Here is a 20,195-nt window from a genome sequence, read left to right on the forward strand (position 1 = left end):
AGTTTCTGAGAGTCAGACAGCAGTACTTTGTAGGAGTTGTTTCTATTTTATTCAACTTTTCTGGGTTGTAGATTTTTTCTTGAAATATATTCCGTTATTCAAATTTTCCTTAAGTAATTCTTTTTGTAGTTTTTATCGCCGACTATTATTTCCTGTTATTATTTTAATTATATTTTATTTATTTATTTTGGTTTAATCCATAATTTCTCTTAGCAAATTTAACGAAAACGAAATCATTCATTAAAAATACGAGATAATTTATACAATCATATCTAATATCTAAGTAATTTTTATTGTGCTGCAACATAAAATTTATTTATTTTCTTCTTTGTTTCCTATTCTTTAATCCTTCAAAGAAAATTGTGCAGTGGTTCTCTGTTGTTATGTGAATAATAGCTCACCCTATCATACTATTCCTGACGTAATTTACATATTGTACGTGTTATGATGTGTAAAAATGATTTTTATTTTTTTATTGTATTTATCTATAAATGTTATAAATAGACTAAAAAAATAATCGACTGATATCTTAAAATACTTCTAATTAAATACAAACAATTTAAGAGTATTAATTAGAAAGAATTTTAGAAATAGATGATTTTTCATAAAATTTCACTTCTACAGGGTAGAAAATCATAACCGAATTATTCTTAAAATTACATTATATTTATATGTTCTACTTATTTAAATGCGCTACTGGTAAATATACCAGTATATATACGTGAACTATTCTGTTTTTTTTTTATAAAACTATGTGGACATATAGAAGAGACCTTTTGCGGGGAGAATAAATACATAAATTTACCACAAAAATATTCTTAAACAAATATAACATTGATACAATCAAACAATGACTAACAAAATTAGTACTAGGAGAATTTTTTGTGAAGTTTATTTTTATGAGTGTTGTTTATCCTATAAAATCTCGAATTTAACAAAAAATAAATAAATATGTATGTTTATAATTAATAAAAAAATGCAATTATTCAAATTTGGTGTTAAAAAGGGTGTGAAATAAAAATTGAGATAAACGAACACAAGGATAGAAGGTTATCCTGATTATATATATATATATATATATATATATATATATATATACATACATAAATATACGAGTATACTGTTTTTTTTTTCAGCTCTAAAATCTCAACTGGAACCTAACACCCTAAATAAAATTTATTGCTAGGAAATCTGATCTAAAGTGTTTTAAAATCAACTCATCAAATACAATACTTCAAAGAGAATTACCATTAATTTTTTATATTTATCATTTGCAACAAAGTGAATCTGTCTGCTATCTAGGTTACTAAATCAAAATATTATTGACATGGAAATTATTCAAGCGTTATATATTACAAATAGCTAAATCTGAATGTTAAACAAAGTCGCTATCATTCAAATAGATGTAGCAAATTAGATACAGCAGTTGCTTTTATGTTGTATTTGAATGCTAGATTGTGGATACCGGTGTTCCTTGGTGGTTGGGTAATCAATTAACCACACGTCTCAGGATTGGTCGGTCTAAGTTTGTTAAAGGCTACACATTTACACGTTTACTTAACTTACACGCCAGACTGCGAACAGATTCTAGGCATTTCTGCATCGTACTGTTGGCAAGTCACTGTGCTGTTAATATGTAACCTGGTATTGCATAAATAATTACAATAAACGATATTTTTTCATCATATTATTACAACAAAAGATACTGTTGACACAATAATGTGGTATCTAAAGAAAAACAAATCACCCAATAAAATCAATTGTAAAATTTCTTCGTAAAATCTTGTAAAATCTCACAATCCCTAAAAAATGTAAAGTTGTAAATTTATTTTAAAACATTCGTTTTTTAATGTAAACTAATTCATATACAATAAAAACATATTGCTATACTAATATATTGGAACTTAAAATTAACCTAATATCGGCTCAAAACTGGCTTAGTTTTACCAAAGGTGTAGAAATCAGGGCAAAATATTTCACCAGTCGACACTCGCTAACGAAATATTTTCGAATCAATGTTTATAAAAAATTTCTTCTTTATTTTTATCAGTAAGATATGTTCTGAAAGTAAGTTACATTTTTTTGTGAATCACTCTGTTTTTAAACAGAGTGATTCTGATAACTTGGTAACTGATTCTATAGCTTGAAATAAGGAAAAAATTCAACAAACATGTGTTTTGTCATCGAATTGTTCTGTTTTATTTTGGATATCAAAAAAACTGCGGGAGATAAAGTTCTCGAACCTATATTACTGGTTTCTCAATAAAATAGCAATTTTTACTTTTATAAAGTTTTATTTTTTATGTTTGAGATAACAAAGTTATTGTACGTCAAACATACAAAAACAGGGCTTTTTACACCAATTTATTGATTTTCACCCCAGATTTGTCAAAAACTACTGCATATATGGTTCTGGGACCTATTTTATTCAATATTTTAATCAAAATCTATAAGAAATCACTAATTCTGTCCCTTAATTAACGTCCTAAAAATTTCAATACGACCTCATTTACCCGAGTAGCAGAAATCGAAGCGAAATTTCTATCGGATTTCAGCCGTAACTCGCAAACAAAGCATTTTGGGATATTTTTTTATACGAAATCTTTCCATTATTTTCACGCGTAGAACAGGTTACATAAGTCCCGGGAGTACTTCGTCATACACTTTATATATATATATATATATATATATATATATATATATATATATATAAGGTATACCTTAAAATGATCTTTATTTTAGTTTATCATTTTGATTACAATTATTTTGAAAAATTCGTTACAATTTTAAGGGAGGCCGTTATTTTTTTGTTTTTATAGTATAAATAATTAAAAAAATAAGGTTAATTTTTAAAAGGTATTTCAAACGTTTACACTTATTAATGAACTTTAAAATATTTACTATTATTTTTGTAATAAATATTGGTTATATAAATATTTGGTATCATAGAATCTATGAGATTTTTATGGATAAAACTTAAAATTAAAAAGTCCAAACTAAAATCCAGATTAAATTAATTAATTATTAATAATTAATTAAGTAGCTGGGTATTTAAATACCCAATAAAGCCTACAAAATGTTTATGATAACCCTTCTTAGTTAATCAATAAAAGTTAAAATAAAGTACTCTTATGGTGCAATTTTTGTATCTAAAAAGATGAAAAATTAAGTTATATATAATAATTTAACACCATAATCTAAAGAAAAAAAATTATGCTCAGAGATTTATGTGAAATATGATTTAAGTTAAAAAATCTTAAAAATTACAAATGAGCGTCAACTAAAATAACATTAGTGGGAAGGAACTAGCAGTGTGAATTTTATAAATTATTTAAAACAAAATTATTATTTTTAATTAAATGAATCAAAATCTTTTTCTTCGATAATTTTTTTTCGCCATTTTCCCTGAATAAGCTTACCGCAAAAAGATATGAGAGTATTTTGAGATATTTCAAAAGTGACTTCCTTAATTAAGATTCATACAATTTTGATAAATTTTCAATACATTGATTTTTGTGCAAATTTATTTTTACTACTGCGAGTTTTAGTTAAAAAAAATAGTAGTTAAGTAATATTAGTGTATGATTTATAATACAGGTAAAGGTAAACAAAAAGTAAAATAAAAAATACGTATTAAAATTTTAATTGATTATTCTTTGATTTAGTATGTTAATTTATAAATGTTGTTTTATTAAAAGCTATTTAATCCCCACTAATGTTGGGAAAATATAAATCGGTAATTAAAAATAATCTCATTAATATAAATATTAAAAAATAATAATTTAATTATATCTCACAAATAAATTATTTCGAAGCCAGTTGAAATAACTGTTATTTTTTAATACCCTCGTCTATTCATCCTTATGCATTCCATTTAAAAATAAATAAATGTCTTCCAAAAAACTCTTTGTTTAATCCTTTCACCGTAAATTTTCCTGTTTAAAATAATTTGAATATAAAGTTCCTTATCCTATCGTTAAGAAAAATTTATTTCGCATCGCTTAATCAACAGTATCAAAATAATTTAAAAAAATTTTTCCAACGTGCTGACTCAGGGATTTGAAATTATTTTACAGAATATAACATAAAATTGAGGGTAAATTCCAGTTAAATCATTCTCACGTTTTAACCTAGAATATAGAAATTTTTTTTTTTAATTTAAAACACCTCAGCTGCCATTTTAAAGTTATTAATCGATGGACTTTCACAATAAGTTTTATTAAAACTATATTAAATTTATTATTTAATAGTAAATATTATGTTATAATTATTGACACATAAATAAATGTTAAACTTTTAATATTAAAGATTTAAAATGAATAGAATAAAATAACCTTATTTACGGAACAATTAATCTTATTGAAAAATGCAAAAGCAATAGATTTTATTTATAATAGCTACCAAATCAAGTTATCCATACAGATAGTCGCATGTGATAGCTTATAACTAATAATTTATATCAAAATTCTCCTAAGTTAAAATCTATGTCACGTATGTCAAAGTGACAATTATTTGTCAAAAAATGGATCTATGTGTGACTGAATGTTCCAGCATAACTCTGGAACACCAGAAAAAATTTCTACCAAACATGGTAATATGACTTATTATCTCGAAAAAAATACTGAAGGTATATACCTAGTGCCCCTTGCGGTTGTGAGGTGAAGGGGGTGACAAGTAAAAATAATCGAAAACGACCAATGTTAGTGTCGAATTCATAGGTTTTGGGATCGCTAGACTTAGTGACAGTCCTGATGACATGTAAATCCAAGTTTAATCAAACAGAACTCTCTAGAAACCTTTTGGAAATTTTTAGAAACGAATAAGACTCTGTAGAACTTTGTTGTATGCTCAAGAGTGAGTTCAAACCAGAATGTTTTTATTCTTACCCCTGGAGGGGAACAAAAAATGTTGTTTATAATCAAATTTTTTATTAAATTAATATGATAGTAAATTTTTAAATGATTTTATTTTATAATTTGTATATATACTTTTAAAAGTCTGTAAATAAAATTACTTTGATTTAACGTTATAGATAAATTTGACTTTCCTGTCTAATATAAGATTGGTATAAGTAAATACCCGGAAAACGCCAGGTAATCAGCTACTTTGTTTAATAAAGCAAATTTATTTCTCCAGATAATGAAAAATTAAATTATTAAAATGTAATTTACGTAATTGAATTAAGTTTTACAAGGATACAATAAAAGATTTAAACTTTTCAAAAGCACTTCTACAATTTACTTTAACGAATAGAACTTAAATAACCTACAGGTAAGAAACAAAGGACTATAATTTAAAATGAACACTACCAGGAACTAAAATAACGGTAATTTGGTCTAACTGTTCCCTCTTTCTCCATCATCTATAAACGTCCAAAGCATATTGAATAATGAACCGTAACAAACGATCGATTTAGTTATTCTCACGTCACTGCATAACAGTACATAATGACTGGATTAAGACCTCACCGCTGGATTTTTACTTTTTGTTTCTCTAAAGACTAATTTGAATAATTCGATTAAATAGAATTTAGGAATATTTATATTACTTATCTAAAGTAAAAGATTTATCGGCCATTCTAAAATTTACCGTTTGGAAGTATATCCTTGTACCAGGTTTAATATAGTTTCTAACCTGCTATTTAGTTACTTGGTTAATGGGTTTTTGTGGTTTCACATTTGTTACGGAAGATAAATAAGTAAAAATATATAATAGAACATTTCTGAAACACAGTGGGAATTACGGTTTGGCATGACAAATTGATCCATTTAAATTTATTTAAAACCCACACAAGAGAGTGAGCACGCGCGCGTGCGCGATTACACACGAAAGATTAATGGTTCTTAAAGAAAACTATGTTTTAACAGAACGTAAGAGAGCAAAACCTTAATAAAAAATACTTTAAAAAAACTTGACATATATATTATCAGAAGTACAGATTCGATGTATCCTCGGGAATATAACCTCAATGTATAACAGATTTTTGTATTTGGAGGTGATGTGTAAAACGAAAAGAAAATTGTTTTTTATTTATGATCGTGGGGAAAATGGATGTGTTAAAAATAAAAAGTAAAATTTTTTTATTTTTAGGTGTTTTTTCCTCTTTTGGTATCCATTTTTTCCAGTTTTACGTATTTCTCATGTTAGTCGATTACGACAGAATGCGCTTCCTGGCAATACTACTACTAGAAGGAATGTAAAATGAACATTTTTTAATATCTGAAAATTATCATGTCCACCGAAATTCAGTGGAGGAAACTCTGGATCAAAGATGAAGGGACTAGCACTTCTCAACCAAAGTCTGTAATTTTGTAAGATTTATGACGTAGAACCAAAATGACTGTAGGGACTGCTTGATTTATTCTTAAAGCACTTAAAACTGTGAATATCCTTTTATCTATATAAAGGGACGGTATAATATGTAAATATTTGTTAAAATATTATTTCTTTGTTTTTATAACTACTTTTGAATGTTTTCTATCGGAGACAGTTGAATTTCTCATAAAATTAGCGTAGATATGATTTACATTCCGCATGTTAAAATGCAAAAAATCTTCATTAGAAATAAAATTTGTATCATCAGCTTTTAAATACAATTTCTATACAATTTATAAATAAATCACTAAATAAATGACAAGATACATTAAGAAAAATAAACTATTTATTAATACCCAATATAAATCGTAGTCGACTGAAAATTAAACACACACACACAGCCGACGCCTCGCGCCCGAGCACACTAGAATCTACAACGTGAATGACATTAATATTGTTCAAAAATATCATTTTAACGATTACTAACCATCGTTTAGCAACGACCGAAACAACCTCACCTGATTTAACAAAAACATAACTAAAATTTTTTTCTTCTTTTTTAATGTATGAATTAGTAGTTTAAGAGATATAAAATTAATAAATAATCATACCTGATAAATTAAATTCATTATTGTCGATCTCCGTGGTGAAAAGGTAGCGTCTCAACATTTCGTGGCTGAGTAGGTACCCGATTCGAATCCCGGTTAAGCAAGGCATCTTTTCATTTGCTACCAATCTCTACCGGGCTAATGAACATAGCTGTTGATTCCTGCTCTTCTAAAGCAAAACAAAACAAAAGAATAAAATTTTACTGAATCATTTTTAATATAACGATACTCCATCTTAAGAAATTCATAAAAGATGAATTAGGTAATTGCAATAATTTCATACTCAGCAGTAGGAAAGTTGTTACTATTACTATTATTGTAATTTTAAAACAAGCAGTAATTTTCTTTTTAACAGACTTAAACCGTGGTTCCACTGTAATAAACATTAGCTGGTTGCCAAACTTGAACTGCAAGAAAGAGAGATTTATAAAAATGTTTTTCAGCCGTTACACCAAAATGATAATATTTAAGTTTATTATAATAATAAAATATGAGAGTGGTTATGGAACCACTTTTTAAATTACAACAGCTAATTAAATTATTTAGTCCAGTACTAATAAATTAAACTAATACGAGTATTAAAAAAAAGATCCAAGGAAGCTGCAGAGTATGACTAATTGGAGCAGTCCAAGTAACTTTCAAAAACAGGTTGGTATTAATAACTTGTCTCTTAAACGGTTTTACGATATATATGCTTTTCCTGCACAAAGAAATGTTATGAAAGTCGTAAAGATTCGTAATACTTGAAAAGAGCTCACACAACCTTATTACTGTATGTAAACAAACATATCAACACTTTTTGAAAAATTTCTGTTTACACGTTTTTAACTTTTTTTTTTACCAAGAAAAGGATATTTCTGTTCCTTATTGTCTGTTCAGATTCAGTGAAAATAATTTTATTTTTAAATAACTGAAAAGAATTGTTTACATTATATATATAAAAAGACATAATTATTACTTTAATGCACTTATTAATTATATAAGTAAAATATTTAAAAAGAAAAAAGGAAAGAAAATAACTAAGATATCTAATTCGTAATGTATAAATCATAGGAAGGAAGGGAGATTTTTTTATTTATTTAAGAAAATTTCAAAAACTTTATATTAAAAGTACCATACTCCTTATCATACAATATTTAATACTTTAGCTATCGTCTTCTTATTGTTTTTTACAAATTTGAATTATTATTTAGAATTTTAATCTAAGTTTTTACTTCCTTATACAAAGTAAAGGAAGATTGTAATCGCGAAAAATTTCGGTTTTCAACGGAAATATCCATTTTGACCATCCCTGAATCCATTTTCACTAGTTTTGGCGTGACTTCTGTACGTACGTACATAGTAGATACATATATACTGTACGATACTGTACGTAGATACATATATATGTATCTCGCATAACTCAAAAACGATTAACCGTAGAATGTTGAAATTCTGGATTTAGGACTGTTGTAACATCTAGTTGTGCACCTTTCCTTTTGATTGCAATCGACTTGACCAAAAATATAAAAAAAAAAGCCCAAATTCTAAAATATTTAGATTTTGGACTTTTCTTAACTGCTGTAATAAGCCCTCATTGAGAACTTTTCAACGATATATCATAAGTGCACTTATTTTTAGTGGTTCAAGAGTTATAACCAAATAAAATTTTAATTAATTAATTATTTATATCTTACAAGGGGAAGGTACATCAGTTCGAATCTAACTTCATTCTCTTTTTTTTAACTTTTTCTTTACATTTAAATATACGATTTATTAATAATTATTAACCTCTTATCAAAAAAAGAAAATTACAATAAATAATAATTCAATATAATTAAAAAAAAGAATTTGAAAAAATCAGAAGTTATTAGTGAAATAAAATTTTATGTACTTTTAAAAATATGTATATGTAATTTAATAGGCGTACAAAGAAGTCATGTAGTGTCTTCATTAGATATTTTAAATTAAGTTTTCTTTACAAATAGCTTGGAAATTTATTTAGAACTTTAATTTAATACAATCCTTACTGAGTTTCAAAATAATTCTAGTTTTTTTGTTTAGAAAAAAATTGATACGCCATTATAGTTTTTTAACATTTCTATTTACCAAATATCATTGTATGATTAAAATAATTAAATTGATATCCTTCTTTAATGAAAATCCTTAGAGATAATCTGAAGTAAAGTAGGCACAAATAATAACACACTTGTATTATAGTTCGAGTAATAAACTATTCTTCTTCTTTTATAAGGTGAAACCTTATAGGAATAAATTGGTAGCTAATCTTTTATATAAAAAACATAATTTGCAATAAACAAAGATTACTACATAATTTAATTACTCGGTTCAAGCACACTCGGATTGGTAAGCTTATTGCAGAAGATCTTCGTTGAAAAAGGAAGTTCCTACGAGCAGTACTATTACACCTTGCCTGTACAACAGAAAGGTTATTACAAACGAAATTGGAGAATGCATAGCAACGCACGACTGTGTAAATCCCAAACAGTTTTCCAACCTTGTCCGGATACGCTTGTTGAATAGTCGATAAGTTCTTTTAAAATAGTAAAAAAACAAGCTAAGATAGTTCCACTGTTAGAATCCACTAGTAATCTTTTAATAAGCTTCTAAAAGTAATTATTTTATAATGATTATATAAAATAAATATTGTTTTTTTTTCTAAATCAATTTAATTTTATTTACAAACAATGTTAATATTTTTTAATTTTTTTTTCTAATTTAGAAAAAAAAGCAGATCTTAAGAATTATTAAAAATTTAATGGCAAGCTATTCCAATTTGAAATAAATTTTTGACAGATTTCTTTTTTACAGAATTAAAATAAATCAATATTTTGATTCTTAATTTTTTCTAAAAATATATCTTTTAAAGTAAAAATATATTTTTCTCAAAATACTACAACTACGGATGACAAATTGAAACGAGCAGAGGAATGCAATAACTGTCAGTAAAATCATGACAAGTACGTAAATTTCATATAAAACTTGAATAGTTTTAATTAGTAAAACTAACTAAATCTTATTGAAAACTAAAAAATAGAACATATTTCAATAATTTTATGATATATTAAACTTGAGTTGCATAAATTTAAATAATTCCATAAAATTACACGTGTAGCTCGATTGATTTCAGGATGGACTTAAACAACGTAACAATGTAGCTAAGAGAATTATTACTGGTCGGTATGTTGGATCGCACGGGATTCATGAATATTAAATCATATGTTGTTCCTTTGCATACATAACCACACCATACGTTTCTAATTATCGAATAATATTAATACCCAAATATTGGATTACTTATTCATTAATAGAAACTCGAACTATTTACTGCAATAATTAAATTTTAAAAAAATCTTTTTTACTTATTGTAATAATATTATTTCAAACTAACAGGAATTTAATTTAGGAGTGATTTAAATAAAATATATTCTACAAGTGTTTATAATAGTTTCGGGTAAAAAGATAGTTACATCAGGTCCAAGATGTGTTGTTACACAGAAATTAAAGAACAAAATAGGGGCCAAAAGAAAGTGTCGAAGATCGTTAGATTTTATTAACGGCTTCTCACCACTTTTTCAAACAATAAAACTAGTCATACGATGTAATTAGACTGATCACCCCTCAAATTGTCAACTTTTCGAACGGGAAAGCGTTAACCCTCAACGCTACCACGACTCAATCATCTCCATCTGCTCGATCTGAAGAAGAAATACAAAATGAATGAATTTCTTAAATTTAATGAGTGGATGAATTTTCTTATCCAAATTTTACTGAACAGTGATACAGAAAATTATTTTCAATAAGACTTGGCATTGTGACAAATTAATATATGTGTAATTTTTTGTACATAAAAGGAAGTAAAATTATTAAATTTTAATACCTTTATGAGCCTGTTAGTACTACGAAAATTATTTTATTAATTAAAGTCTTACTATTACTACATAATAAATCAAGTAAAAACAGGACTAAAAGGAAAGTAATTGATATTTTATGATTTCTATAAATACACAGTTTTAAAATTTGGCATCCAAGTATAGAGAAACAACGAAAACCTATCCTTTAATTTGAACCCGAGCTCAAAGAGAAATAAAAACAGAAATAGGAGGCATAAAAATAAAACAACTAAAAACAAATACTAAGTAATTCATCAATTTTATAAATTTCGTTTTTTTTTGTTTTTTTTTTAATTGGCGTCAAAATAGAGAAAATAACAAAAACTTAACCATTTATTTGGTCACGAATATGAAAAATCAATATTTAAAGAACTAAATAGTTGATTTGAGTGTTATTTTTTACCTTTCCTAGCATTGTCACTCTAACGTTTGCAGTTGATGCGTTTCGGAGTACAACCATTCTCAAAAATACCTTTTAGCACAGAGTATTCCTTTGATGCGATCATCGAATAAATAGGGATGTTAAGTTTCTCCCACTCCCTGTGAATGATGCAGCGTGACAGTAGAGATGGTGAGTGGGAGGAGCTTAACATCACTATTTATTCAAAGATCCCATCTCAGGAAGACTCATTGCTAAAAGTAGTTTTGAGAATGGAGGCACTCCAAAACGCGTCAACAAAAAATGTTACAGTGACAGAGCTAGGAAGGGCAGAAAATAACATTCGAATCAATAATGATAATTCTAGCGGAAATATAAAATATTTTAATAATTGTAACTAAAAAAATTTTCTTTTTCAAACTTTCAGCGTGGTTTTTTAAAACCGGTTATTTTATTATTTCAATTCTTGAAAGTTTTAATTTAATTTTTATTTAAAAAATCATTTTAAGACATACAATACAAAGGCCGAATGAAAAAAAACCATTTGTATGAATTGCAGACCCAACAAGTATGATGATAAAAATAATAAAAGGAATACAGAGAAATGATGAAAAGAGATTTATATCGAGCGTGAGCACAGGCTGTATGAGTTGCAGATGTAGATATTACTTATTTATCTAAAGGTTTCAAACTGTTTTTTTGTTAATCTTTACGTGAAAGTTCTTTAACTATCAGAATGATACCAAGGTATTCATCATTACTGTGTAAAAAGCTTGTACTAATCGATGTGTAATTATTCTTTCAAATCCCTTCCATCATTAGATTGGCTCGAACTGAGAAAGGTGAACTGCGTCACATTGTTATTTTGAATATTTTCAAGTAATAATAAATCAAGCTAAATATATAAAAGCTGTTTTAGACGAATTAAACATACATTTTAATATAACATTATTACAAATAATACACTTACATAAAACGAAGGCATTTGTATTAGGTATTAACAAATTTTTATTGGTTTAAACAATGAAAAATTTATTACTAAAGGCGTAAAATAATGAGACATACCATAGGACATGCTGATCCCATAAAATAAATGAAAATTCTGGTCACGTTTATGAGACACAGGCCTATATAAGTTGTAAAACCAATAACTGACTGTCATTTTCAATATGGACTAGGATTAAGGTACTTTAATTAAATGTTTGCAACTCAATAACCTTTAACCGAAAACGATTAACTCATTGTTATTAAACCAAATTTCTTTAAATTAATGGATGAAAAGTTGAATACAAGCTTAAAACAAGTTTTAATACGTATTTATACATTATTGAATTTAATTAAATTTTTGGTCTACCCTTTATAGACTATTATTTTTAAACATAAATATAAATTATATTTTAAATAGATAACTTTATTATTTTCAAAATTAAAATAAATCATCTAATCATTTTCTCTTAAAAATAATGTTATCACCTTCATAAAGGAATTTTACGAACGTTTCTAAGTAGCCTGAAGTTATATTGAACTATATATAAAAAGACCTACCATCATTTTAAGGCGATACGGGTGTAAAACAGGTAGTGTCACCTAATTTCTCAAATTAGAGAACACAGAAAGCTGATGTGACCAGCATCATATAATGAGATTACTCTACTGATACAAGACAAACGTATTTTAGTTAATATGATGTTTTACTAAAAGTATATTCTTTTATTGTAAAAATAAAAGATCTTTCATTGCAGTGCTTTAATTGTGCATCAAAGAAGATAAATTAGCCATTATTATTACTATTACAGATAATATAACAGCATTATTATTAGAAAAAATAAATGTATCAGAATAATAGGCATTATAAAAATGTCAATTTAATAACTAATAAATCTTTATTTTCTTATTTTCACTCAGTAGATTTAATTTTATTCTTTTAATAATAGAAAACTGTAATGATTTTTATAAAATTATCAGACGGACTCTTTTCTACTTCATAGCACGACGAAACAGCAATTATTTCCTTAAATTAATCAGCTTTTCTGTTTTAGAAAGAAAAATATTCGTATTAAAGAAAAAGTATATTTAAAAAAATTCCTTCTAAGTTTAAATGTTCGATGTTTACAAGTTCAGGAATACGACTGAACAATATAATAAACGATGTCGGTCTATTGGAAAAAATTATCCATTGCAATCTCTAAGAAAATTAAGAAAAGAAAAACACTATTCATGTAATAAAATCAAATATGAAGACATAGACTTACGAAACCAAACGGGTGGATTTGTTTAAGACGAAGTAAGTGTTGAAATACAGACGGTAAAAATGCATTTTACTCCATTCACTCTTAATTTCTATTGGCGATGAAGTTTACTAAAAATTAACAAACAATAAGGTCATGAATAATGTTTGATGATTTCATTTGCAAGGGTGGTAATGATTGTGTTCGTTGCAACTCCTATTTATATTGCAGATTACATAATTAATCTGCAATATGGTAGAGGATTAACTCTACCATCGTAGAGTTAATCCTCTACTATGGTAACTAAAGTAGTTATAAAATTGCAGGAATTTATGTAGCCTTTTCAGCTTTCCCATATATTTTCTATCATGTTATTTATTACATACATTAAAAAAATCGTATAAATACGTTAATATAGCTAATCGAATGTCAGAAATAAGTTAATAAAAATAAAAAGAAATTAAACAACTTACTCAAAATCGATATCAATTTATCTTCAAAATGAAATATTCTGGAAAACGTTCTTAGAAATATTCCTGAAAAGAGAAGCAAAACATTAGATCTGAGTTGAATTAATGCTCAGTTATTTAAATTTTTTAACATATATTGGTATAGCCTACTGGCGGTTTCATGTGATGTATGCTAATGTATTAATTGATCATCATAATAATAATAAATATTGTAAGTAAGAGGTTATACATCCATTTATAGAGAACTAAACCCAAAAAAACTCAAAAAAAAAATTTTTTACGAGTTTGTTACAATATATACGTCTTGTTACAGACGTATATATACGTCTTGTTACAATATACACATATATATTGTAACAAGACCGATATAACGGACCTGAGTAACGGATTCCTACAAATTAAGAAAAATAGTAGAAAATATAATAATGGGAGAAATCCAGAAAGGGGCCAATAGAAACTCTTTTAGTAAAAGGAACAGAGGTCCGTTTAACAATCGTCTTTTGTAATACTGACCACTGAGACTCACCTAAACAAATGTTTGTAATGTGAGAAATGTTACCGGACCAAGGTTTGGAATTTTATGGGAAAATATGAGGGCTCGGTCGATCGCTCCCACGCTTCAATTTGGGTCCGGTCCGGCAGGTAAAGAGGCTAGGACTACAAATACTCCCGAGAAGACCGGTTAAAGATCAGTTCTGCGAACCAGTCTAGCGAGACGTTATGACGTCAGTTCAGTAGGAGAGGCTGCGATGTGAGTCTGCGAGACGTCAGTCAGCGAAAGCATTCTGGGAGGAGGGAAGGAGCAAATTTCCAGTGTGAATTAAGTTCGATACGATTAAGGTGTCGCCACGAGTAATTCGAGTAAACAAGAAATACTGTAGGCGAGTTACTGTAAGACTATAAGGGAAAGAGATAATGTACTAAATTTCATTAATGAATTGTTAGGGAAGTTTTTTTGTGAACAGCAAAAAATTTTATTTGAGTAAAAGAACTTTATACTTGTCTTATCAATTGTACTATTGTTATTAATACAAGACTAGTGATTAAAAATGTTAAGACTAGCGGCCATGTAATCTCTGTTTATTATTACTCTTGACGCTTATGTTTATTTGTTGTTATTGACACGTAATATTATTATTGTTTACTGTTGCTTTATTGTCATTATTAATATGACATGTTTATTTTTTTGTTTGTTATTATTATTATTATTATTATTATTACTATTATTCTGATAATTATTGTGGTTGTGATTACTATGATTAATATTTCTTTATTTAATATTTTTCCTTAATTATTTTATTGTTGTCGCTTATTGTTATTACCACTGTCATTATTTTATGTTTTTAAACCAGTAAACTGTAATGTAATTATATAAGCATTTTCAGTTGTCAACCTCTCAATATCCTGATCGAGCTGCGAACACGTGACCATATATATATATATCATAAAAATTAAAAAAAAATATGTACTATAATATCCATTTCTTAAATAATTATGTTTTAAATTTTAGTACCCGGAAAATAGTTAGATTTTTATGTAACAAAAGTATAAAATTGGGTGATATTTTTTATTATTATTTCCATAAATATTTTAATAGCCAAGACATTTTATGCACAAAGAAAGAGTAGAGAACTTAATTATCACTAAAATAGACTTCAGAACCAGAAAACGCTGAAACCATTATAAAAAAAAATTCATACTTGAAATTAGATTCCGCGTTTCGATTATCTAACAATCATCATGAAATGTATAATATCAGTAATTACGTACATAAAAAAACATATGAGAAAAACGCTATAATGAAAAATAAAATTAATAATTAACATCTAAACGAACAATGTTTTCGAAAATTAGGATTCTACCAAACAGTTTACTTCAATAAAAAAAAAAAATAAATAATAACTATTAAATGACATTTATTTATCATTATTTTTTTTATTTTACTTTTTTGATATATATTTTTAATGTTTGAAAATATGAATCCCCATAAAGTTTTAGATAATAAACAGTTTTTACTATAAACGGTTTCCGTGAGTTTTCTAGTTAACCTGTTATGTAGTTGAAAATATAACCTAAAATTAGCTATTTTTCTAAACAAATATTTTTGGGTAATAAGCTAAAAAAATCTTACAAAACGAGTGTAATTTATTATTATTTTTACTATTAATTATTTTTTTATTTGATATACACAGCCAATAAATGGATTTGATTTGTGTGTTATACAAAACGATGTTAAATTATTTTTCATTTTCCTGTTATAAAATTTCTTTGAATTAGTAGACCTAAAAAAGATTTAATTTAAAAAAATAGAAAATAAATACATTAAAACTTAAAATAGTTTTATCATATTCTGTTTTTGACGTTAGGAATTTAGAACTGAATTACTTTTTTAACTTATTTTTGCGATAGATTGAATTATCAAAATTTATTTTATTCGTTCTACGTAATTAAATTTTTAATATTAAATACAGTATATAGTATACAAGTATAAGCAGGGAGGTTAATAGGTTATTCAAGATCTAATTTTAAATACTAGTATTTTGTTTGAAATTTTACACAATAGAACGCGTTATTTAAAGCGGTTGGCCAAAAGTATATTCGAGTCAATGTAGTCGAGTACAGGAATATTACAGACCAAACTTTCACCGCAACGTATAGGTTTTAATGATCAGTGGTCAACAAAAGGAAGTTTCATTTTACCCCATAAACTCAGCCGTTTGCCTGGATTAAAATAAGTCCTTACTAACTATTAGGTGTTTCTTGTATCAATTAACAATTTTGTAAAGATTATTTTTTGTATTTTGATGTTCATTATGAAAAATATTAGTAGAATTTATATAATTAAAATTATTAGTTTTTCAATTTCTTAATTTTTCTTATTAATTTTAAATAATTATAGAATAATTTAAATAATTAAATTATTCTATAAGATAATTATAGAAAAAGTGTTTCTCTGTCAAATTCTGTAAATACTATTTATATTTAAATAATCGTAAAAAAAGATAGCCCAAAGTTAAAATTCCAGTAGTATTAATAAAAGAAAAGAAATTAAAATTATAAAAGATTATTTAACATGATTCCCAGAAAGTTTTATGGATTAAAAAAAAAAGAATTGCTTATAAAAACAAGATTAAAAACTGAATTCTAAATGTGTTTTTAATAACACAAAAAAAAAATCACCGTCAGCAATCAGAATAAGTTGATATATTATTTAAATAAAAAAATGACTTTCCACGCAGGTTTTTGATAAACAAATATATACGCTTATATAAACACACGACAGTAGGATATTCTATTTCTGTATATTTTTGGAGTTACAAAGAAGGGCGTAATAAATCTACGAAGTAACTGAAATATATTATCCCCAACGTTGGTTGAAATTTAGGATGTTAGTCAATGCAAGTAGCTGACGCATAAAGGCTTTGTAGCGAACGCTTTTGGTTGAAAAAGATTGTTTTGCATTTAATTATCTTCTTGATTGCATATGTAAAAGATACTATAAAGAAATTTAATGAAGAATATAATAGTGAAATCAATATAAAAGAAAAAAATAAAGAGCAAATTCATTTATATTTAGCTGAAAATACGAATGAATTTATGAAATATAAGAATTGATCAAAGTTGTTAGAAGATTCTATCTTTTAAAACTAAAAAATTTGGCATAAAGAAAGTTGATTATTAATTAAACTCGTAATGAAAGTTAATTATGAATTAAACCATTAAACTTGTAGAAGGAATGCAAATTAGCTTGTATAATTCAATAATTTACGTCGTAAATTCAGCTTCCTTAACCTACTTAAGCGATTTAATTTAATCGAGCGACTGAACCGATTCGTATTCTCAGAATATGATGAAGGGTAAAAAAAGTCAATAATTGGTAATAAACAGCATTGAATCGATAAGGAACCAGCCATTACAACCTTAGTATTGGCCAGGCTACCTCTCCAATAAGAGATAGGCTTTAAAAAGCAGTTGTTACCAGTATTATACAAAGTGATTCATGAAGAATGTAACAAACTTTCAGGACATGTTCTACTGCAGAATATAAAGAAGAAAATTCATATAAACATAGGTTCAGAAGCCATTCGTTAGCAAATGTTGGCTGGTGAAAGCCACATTTACTCGAAATGGAATTTTTAATCCAAGAAAGTCACACATGGTGTCACACGGCATTAGTGAAAGTGGATACCAACACAATTCCACGTAAATTTTGGTGCATCATTATAGGCAACAAAATATTGAGACCATTTACTTTCAATTGAAATGTTTTGGGGCTTCATACTTACAACTTTTTGCAGAATAATTTGCCAGAACTATTGGAAGATATTCCTCAGAAAAAAAGAAGGCAGATGATTTATCAGCAACTTTGTGTGATTTATTCACACTTTTCTCTAACAGTTTAGATAACACTTAAATGCGCATAACAAGTGGACCTGGTAAACCTATCAACTTGCTTTCCAGGTCGCCTGACTTAACACCTTTGGACTACTACCTGTGGGACCCCTAGAATCCATTAGTATATGATAAAAGTGTAATACAAGAGAAGAATTCGTTTTTTAAATTCTCAGTGCGGTACAAATAATATACAACAACCTAGTCAAAATACGAAAAGATACCAGAAACACTGTTCATTTGGCAGAGTTCTGTATAAACTGTGACGGTGAACAGATTCAGCAGTTTATTTAGTTGTTTGTAAGTTGGTTTTGTTTTAGTATTTGTATTTGTTATTTTTCTACCATATTTACTTTTCTTCCTTCAAATATTTAAAACTTTGTTTCGTTTAATAACTAGTTAAATCTGCCAGTTTGATTTATCTTCTTTCTAATAAACTTCAAAATTCTTATGTTTGTATTTTTGTTTATTTTTCCTGTTTAGCCTCCGATAATTACCGTTCAGGTATTACTTCAGAGGATGAATGAGGATGATATGTATCAATGTAAATGAAGTGTAGTCTTGTACAGTCTCCAACCACCAAAGAACACCGGTATTCACGATCTAGTATTTAAATCCGTATAAACGTAACTGCCTTTACTAGAATTTGAACTCTGGAACTCTCGACTTTCAAATTGATTGCTGATTTGGGAAGACGCGTTCGCCACTAGACCAACCCGGTGGGTTCTTATGTTTGTATTTAGTTTCTGTGGACTTCACTTTAGTCCGAATCAAATTCTCTATAAGCTTCGTTTAAAACTTTTATTTCTTTATTACAAATTTAACACATTTTTTTAACGTAAAGAATAACATAGTATATTTTTCTACCCCGATCTTTTGTCTTTTATCCCAGATTTCTTAAAAACTACTAAAAATAAAATTCTGGGATCTATTTATTTTTTCTAATTTTTCAGGTTAAATTTAACATAGAATTACTAAATTTCCAATTAATTTAGGCCTCAAGAATTACGGTCTGATTTAATTTTAGCGAAGGCGTAGAAAGCAAGGCGAAATTTTTCGCCAGCCGACACTCGCTAACTAAGCATTTCCAAACCTACGTTTGTATAAAGTTTCGGCTTTAATTTTACCAGAAGATGATATCCTAAAAAACTTTGTTACGTTCTTCGTGTATCAATCTGTACATTGCATGTATATATATATATATATATATATATATATATATATATATATATATATATATATATATATATATAAAATAAAAATAAAAAATTGCCTTTCATTATCTTTCTGCACGGGCAATGAATGAAATATACAAAAAGCGAGATCTCAATGTGAGAAGATAAAAATTAAAAAGTTTATTGATGCTAATATTCTTTTAATTGAAATTAAAAAGAGGTGGGTGAATTGAGCTTACTTCTAGGAAAGAAATGCAATGTTTAAATATTTAATTATATAAAGATAAAGCACGTAAAGCAAAGAAGTAAGATAATTAGCGCAGAAAAAAGTCTTATAGTATAATACATAGATTAAGAATATATATATATATATATATATATATATATATATATATATATATATATATATTTACTATCTTTGTTGAATAGAAAGCGTTACATGGAAAACGAACCACAGGAAACAAAAACGAATGAATGAGGAGTTTTCTAAAATAAAACGCTGAAAATTAGACATCTTAAAAAAAATTGTAAATAAAAAGAAAGTAATAAAATAGACGAAAAGAATTACTAACAATCTAAAATGAATTAGTGCAAAGAGAAGTTTTATCAGAATTTTGTTCATAAATCTAGGTTAATGAGCATATCATAAGGCAACTCAACTTTAGTTGATTTAAAATAAGAATGAAGTAAAATGGGTAAAAACTCTATTAAAGAAAATAAAAACTGGGATAAAAC

At 26.8% G+C, this 20,195-nt stretch overlaps 1 protein-coding gene and 1 long non-coding RNA gene across 2 annotated transcripts in view; one reads left to right on the forward strand and one right to left on the reverse strand.

The window, feature by feature from the left end:
• Window positions 1-20,195, forward strand: part of Balat (Beta-alanine transporter) — a 923,597-nt gene that overhangs the window by 279,487 nt on the left and 623,915 nt on the right. The gene's annotated exons all lie outside the window — the stretch shown is intronic.
• LOC142326981 (uncharacterized) overlaps window positions 1-20,195 on the reverse strand; it is a 432,491-nt gene that overhangs the window by 176,371 nt on the left and 235,925 nt on the right. Inside the window, exons 2-3 of the long non-coding RNA XR_012756883.1 lie at window positions 13,897-13,959; window positions 6,927-7,092 (exon numbers count right to left, since the gene is read on the reverse strand). This is a non-coding gene — a long non-coding RNA (uncharacterized LOC142326981). The remainder of the gene's footprint in view (window positions 1-6,926; window positions 7,093-13,896; window positions 13,960-20,195) is intronic.

This window comes from Lycorma delicatula, chromosome 6 (assembly GCF_047948215.1).
Source record: "Lycorma delicatula isolate Av1 chromosome 6, ASM4794821v1, whole genome shotgun sequence".
Lineage (NCBI taxonomy): Eukaryota > Metazoa > Arthropoda > Insecta > Hemiptera > Fulgoridae > Lycorma > Lycorma delicatula.